The sequence below is a fragment of the Uranotaenia lowii genome, chromosome 1 (assembly GCF_029784155.1).
Source record: "Uranotaenia lowii strain MFRU-FL chromosome 1, ASM2978415v1, whole genome shotgun sequence".
Classification (NCBI taxonomy): domain Eukaryota; kingdom Metazoa; phylum Arthropoda; class Insecta; order Diptera; family Culicidae; genus Uranotaenia; species Uranotaenia lowii.
The window spans coordinates 35,811,227-35,817,695 of NC_073691.1; positions in this window are offsets into that span (position 1 = coordinate 35,811,227).

A 6,469-nucleotide genomic window follows, 5' to 3' on the forward strand; every position below is an offset into this window, starting at 1 on the left:
GAAATATTTAGAAATATTTTGAAAAATTTTGAAATATTTTGAAATATTTTTAAATATTTTTTAATATTTTGAAATATTTTTAAATATTTTGAAATATTTTGAAATATTTTGAAATATTTTGAAATATTTTGAAATATTTTAAAATACTTTGAAATATTTTGAAATATTAATATTTTATATTTTGAAATATTTTGAAATATTTCGAAATATTTTGAGTAATTTTGAAATATTTTGAAATATTTTTAAATATTTTGAAATATTTCGAAATATTTTGAAATATTTTGAAAAATTTTGAAATATTTTGAAATATTTTGAAATATTTTGAAATATTTTGAAATATTTGAAATATTTTGAAATATTTTTAAATATTTGAAATATTTTGAAATATTTTGAAATATCTTGAAATATTTTAATATATTTTGAAATTTTTTGAAACATTTTCAAATATATTGAAACATTTTGAAATATTTTGAAATGTTTTGAAATATTTTGGAATATTTTAAAATATTTTGAAATATTTTGAAATATTTTGAAATATTTTGAAATATTTTGAAATATTTTGAAATATTTTGAATTATTTTGAAATATTTTGAAATATTTTGAAATATTTTGAAATATTTTGAAATATTTTGAAATATTTTGAAATATTTTGAAATATTTTGAAAGGTTTTGAAAATTTTTGAAATATTTCGAAATACTTCGAAATATTTTGGATTTTTCCTAATATTTCGAAATATTTTGAAATATTTTGGAATATTTTGAAATATTTTGAAATATTTTGAAATATTTTGAAATATTTTGAAATATTTTGAAATCGTTTGGAATATTTTGAAATATTTTGAAATATTTTGAAATATTTTGAAATATTTTGAAATATTTTGAAATATTTTGAAATATTTTGAAATATTTTGACATATTTTGAAATATTTTGAAATATTTTGAAATATTTTGAAATATTTCGAAATATTTCGAAATATTTTGAAATAATTTGGAATATTTTGAAATATTTTGAAATATTTTGAAATATTTTGATATTTTGAAATGTTTTGAATTATTTTAAAATATTTTGAAATATTTTGAAATATTTTGAAATATTTTGAAATATTTTGAAATATTTTGAAATATTTTGAAATATTTTGAAATAATATGAAATATTTTGAAATATTTTGAAATATTTTGAAATATTTTGAAATATTTTGAAGTATTTTGAAATATTTTGAAATATTTTGAAATATTTTGGAAGGTTTTGAAAATTTTTGAAAAATTTCGAATTATTTTGAAAATTTTTGGATATTTTCTTATGTTTCGAAATATTTTGAAATATTTCAAAATATTTCAGAATTATTCAAAATATTTCAAAGTTATTCTAAAACTTTCGATATATTTGGAAACAGTTTTCCATTACATTGAATATCTTTTCTAGGGTCTAAGGTTTTAGGATTGTTTGCATGAAATTTACTGCAAGAATCAAGGAATATTGAAAATTCAAAGTTTAAAATTTTTAACTTCGAATACATCTCAGTCGAATTTTGAATGAAAAATCTAGTTTTCCCATACAAAATTAAAATTGTTTGCGCAAATTCAGAATTGGATGAATCGCTTCCCAATTTTTATTGCTATTTGTGGCAGTAAAAACAACCAAAAAAAAAGTTATGTGAGGTGTTAAAATGTACAAACTTTATATTTTCGTACAAAGCTTGCAACAGTCTAGTGTACATATTTCTAAGATATTATGGCTAGCATCTTACAGATGCTAAAATAAAAAAATATCAGAAAGTGTTCTGTTTATGTCATTACCGAGATTCGTTCCCTGGAACATTGGCGTAACTTAGATGACTTGAACTCTAAAGCTGCTGGAAAAAACTCTGTTCTTATTTTTAAACTGCGACCCAGAGATGGGTCTTGACTCAAACATTCAGTCAAGGAAACTTTTTTTTTGTAAAGAAATGAATCCAACTGTGTTAGTTGAAATTTCAGGGACTAGACGAGATGAAAATTAATGTTGAAAAACATGCAAAAAAAATGACCTTGTCTCCCGGTAGGACTTGAACCCACATCTTGTGCCTCTCCGGGGGCCATGTATTAACATTCTACTACAGGACATTTTTATGCAGTGCAAATCAATTTCAATTATTCGAACCTGATTCAAAAATATCCTGACTTCAACTTTGTTTAAGATATTTCGTCCCAAAGTAGTTTGTTCTCTTTAAAAAATTTAAAAATACTACAGGAAAGCTTGTACAACGTTCATAAATACTGTTGAAATGAGAAAGTTATCAACTTGAGAGTCTTCAAATGTTCTAGCAATCTACTTTTGAAATATTTTTTTACAAATATTTATATACAATAATAAATTTTCGCATACCTATTCAAACTTCATTTGCATTGCGTGTTGGGAAAATATTCTTGCAAAAATTGATCAAAGATTTTCCTCAATTAACATTTTGTAATTTTCATAATCTTTTTTTAAAATTCATAAAAACTATACTTAATATGAACTTAAAAAAATTCAAATTTACAGGCATTGTGAAATCCGAAAACAATTTGAATTAAACACTTTGCTGTAAGAAAACATTTCATACTGACGAGAGTTCAATGTGACATCAATGTTGAAAAAAAGACTTAAAATTATAGAAACATTCAACCTTGTGAGTCAGGATAATATTTTTGAGCATTTTTTTTTTAAATTATAGTCATTTTTCCATCTTTGTACTATTCGCGACTTTATATCGTCGATGCAGTTGGCGGATAGTTGTTGAAACACTGCTTTGCCAACTGAGCTACATCAGATCACAAGTCGATTTTGCGAGAATTTACGGAATTTTGAAAATTATTTTTTTTTTGTTCTTCCTTCTAAAAAGGTTGCCGACCCCCTTTCCTAGTAGGTACATCGGATGGGAGGAACAGCAAAATGAGCCTCTCGTCTGCTCTGTGTTCTAGATTTGTGGTTTCGAAATATTGGAGGATGTGCCCTCCGGGAAGGCTGAGCTGCTCTGGGTTGCCGGGTTGTGTTGGGATATGTGGACAGATCGGTTGAAATGTTGTTTTCGAATGCCTCCGTGACACTTTTGAACGCTGCCGGCAGTTTAGTGGCTTGGTGATGCGCTGCGAACGCTTGATATTACATAGATTCGCTGGTTTAGGAATGTCAAAAACGGGGGAAAAAAACGTTCCAAAAAAAACGGATTCACAGCGAACAATAAATTGAAAATAATTGCATGTGAGTGCATGGATAAAGCGCATGTTTTCGAAGGGAGAAAAAAAGTGAATAAATAACGAACCGAATGAAAACAACACAAATTGAAATCAGAATGGCGATATTTCTGTCGGATAAAAAAAATCCTACAGCCCTCCTGACAAATTTCAAATATTCTGGAAAAGGTTGTTTGTGATGCATATTTAACAAGTGCATTTGAAAGGTGGAACGAATTCCAGAAATGAAACCAAAATTTATATGCATGCTAGTCATAAATTTATATTTCATAAGCCTTAATTAACTAGGAGCAAAAACGCCAGCAAGCAAAAACGACTACGCGGAAAAAGCATTCCATATGAATGAATCGCAACATCATCTCTGTGTGAAATGCAAATTGTGTAATTTCATTTCGCAGTCAACAGATGAATAATAATAAGTTCCTGTTGTGATTCAAACTCATTTCTTAATATTTTGTTCAATGAATGACTTTATGTACAGAAACTAATAAGTTTTGGTTTTTGTTTTCAAAATGGTCAAACACAGGAATACGTACCGGAATCAAAACCTAACTTCTTTACTTGTCTCCATTTTCAAAAAAAAAAAATAGAACAAGACCCTCAATGCTAAAAAATGAAAGTAGAGAAACTTTTCATATAATTGAAAGAAGCACTGTTGGCCTATTACTTCAAATTCTGTTATCTCTTAAACTGCTTTTATGCATCTTTACTAAGGATGCTAGATGACCCGGTTGTATTCGGGTTTGCCCGGATATTTGAAACAAAATTTTGGAACTGTCCGGCTAAGACCGGTTGCCCGGATTTCATCAAAAAAATGCCCGCATTTATTAATTTTATTTGGCAAATCAAACAAAAAGGAACAAATTGTGATGTAAATTTCAAAACTAAATTTGTTGAGCAAGTTTTAGAAAAATAATCAGTTTTTTGAAAGCCTAAAATACCATTTGAAACCTTTCGATGAGTTTTGATGAAAAAAAATTTTTTTTCAATATTTATCTTGATTTTTGTTGAGTAATTTCTGGATTTTGACCAAAATTGCCCGGGTTTTTCCCGAATTAATGGTCGCCAATTTTGAAATCAAATGCCCGAAATTTGCCAGGTTTTAATATAAAATTGACTGGATTTGTTTTATCTTGGAGACTCTAAAAAGCTTGATTTTGAACTTTCTTATATGTACGAAAGTATATGGAACTGTAAACAAATAAAGCAAAATCTAACGAAGTTTCAAATAAAATATAGAATTTAAAAATAATTTAAAACTCAAATATCGGGTGGTTAAGAAAGTTTGTACAGAAATTTTTTCAAAAACTTTTAAGTGGATCAAGTTTTCAAAAATCATATAACAGAATTTTATTGATCCTTCTCGGCTGGTTTGGAGGTCGTTATCTTCTAAAAAAAACTTGGGACGTTCAAAACCAAATTCATTGTCGACGAAAATTGACCTTAACGGGTGAAACTCCAATCCAAAAAGAAAAAAAAATCATTGGAAATGCTACAGATATATTATCAATGTTTAAGTATAATAATTGGTTGAAAAATGTCTGGAAGATGATTACAAAAAGACCGAAAAATCACTTGAAAATAACGGAAAATGACTGAAAAACAACAACAAAAATACTGCAAAATAACTAAAATAAATGACTAATAATGACTTAAAAATAAATCAAAATTTGCCTAAATTAACTGACAATTGACTAAAGAACTTAAATATAACTAAAAAATAACATAAAAACAACTTAAAAAATAACTTCAAAATAACGGGAAAATGACTGAAAAACGACTGAAAAATGACTTAAATATGACTGGAAAATAACTGCAAAACTACTAAAAAAACTAAAAAAAAACACTGAAAATGAATGAAAAATGACCTAAAAACAACTAAAAATTGACTGTACAACGATTGAAAAACGTTTGAAAAACGACTGAAAAAAGATTGAAAAATGATTGAAAAATGACTGAAAAATTACGGAAAAATGACTGCAAAAATACAACAAAAAAACTGAAAAACTACTTAAAACGACTGAAAAATAACTGAAAAATGATTGAAACATTACTGAGAAACGACTTTTTGGCAAATGGTTGAAAAATTACTGAAACATGATCAAAACTCGACAGAAAACAACTGAAAATTTACTGAAAAATAACTTAAATAACTTAACTTTTCTGAAAGATTACTGGAAAATGACTGAGAACTTATCGAAAAATAACTGAAAAACTACAGAAAAAACTAAAAACAACTGAAAATGACTGGAAAATGATGACAATTGAAAATTGATTGAATAATGATTGAAAAATCATTAAAAATCGACCAAAAAAGGGTGAAAAATGATTAAAAAATGACTGTTAAATGACTAAAAACGATTGAAAAATGACAAAAAAATATTAATAAATGACTAAAAGCGTCTAAAACTAACTGATATATGACTGATTGGAAAATGATTCACAAATGATTGAACCTCACTAAAAATATCTGAAAAATGATTGAAAATGAATGAAATTTGGCTAAAAGACAATTTAAAAATACTAAAAAATATCTTAAAATAACTGAAAAATGAATGAAAGATAACTTAAAAAATAAAAAAAATGAATGGGAAATAACTGAAAAACGTTTAAAAAAACTTAAAAAAAACTGAAAATAATTGAAAAATTACTTAGAAAACAACTGAAAATTTACTGTATAACGACTGAAAACGACCGAAAAAAGATTGGAAAAAGATTGGAAAATGATTGGAAAATGACTGAGAAACGACGAAAAACTGACAGAAAAATGACAAAAAACTGGCTTTAAAAATGGAATTAAAACGATTGAAGAATAACTGAAACATGACTGAAAAATGATTGAAAACGACTGAAAAACGACTGTTGGAAAATGTTTTAACAATGACTGAAAAAAAGCTCAAAAATGTCTTAAAATTATTGGAAGTTGACTCAAACACAACTGAAAAAATTACTTAGAAACCACTGAAAATTGACTGTATAACAACTGAAAAACCATTGAAAAACGACCAATAAGATTGGATAAAAATTGGAAGATGACTGGAAAATTACGATAAACAAACTGAAAAATGACAAAAAATGACATAAAAACGACTGAAAAATGACTGAAAATGACTAAAAACGATTGTTGAAAATGATTTTAGAATGACTGAAAAATAACTAAAAAATGACTGAAAAACAAATGAAAATAACAATAAAAAACGACTTTAAAATAACTGAAAAATGACTGTAAAAAGACTGAAAAATGATTGGAAAAAGA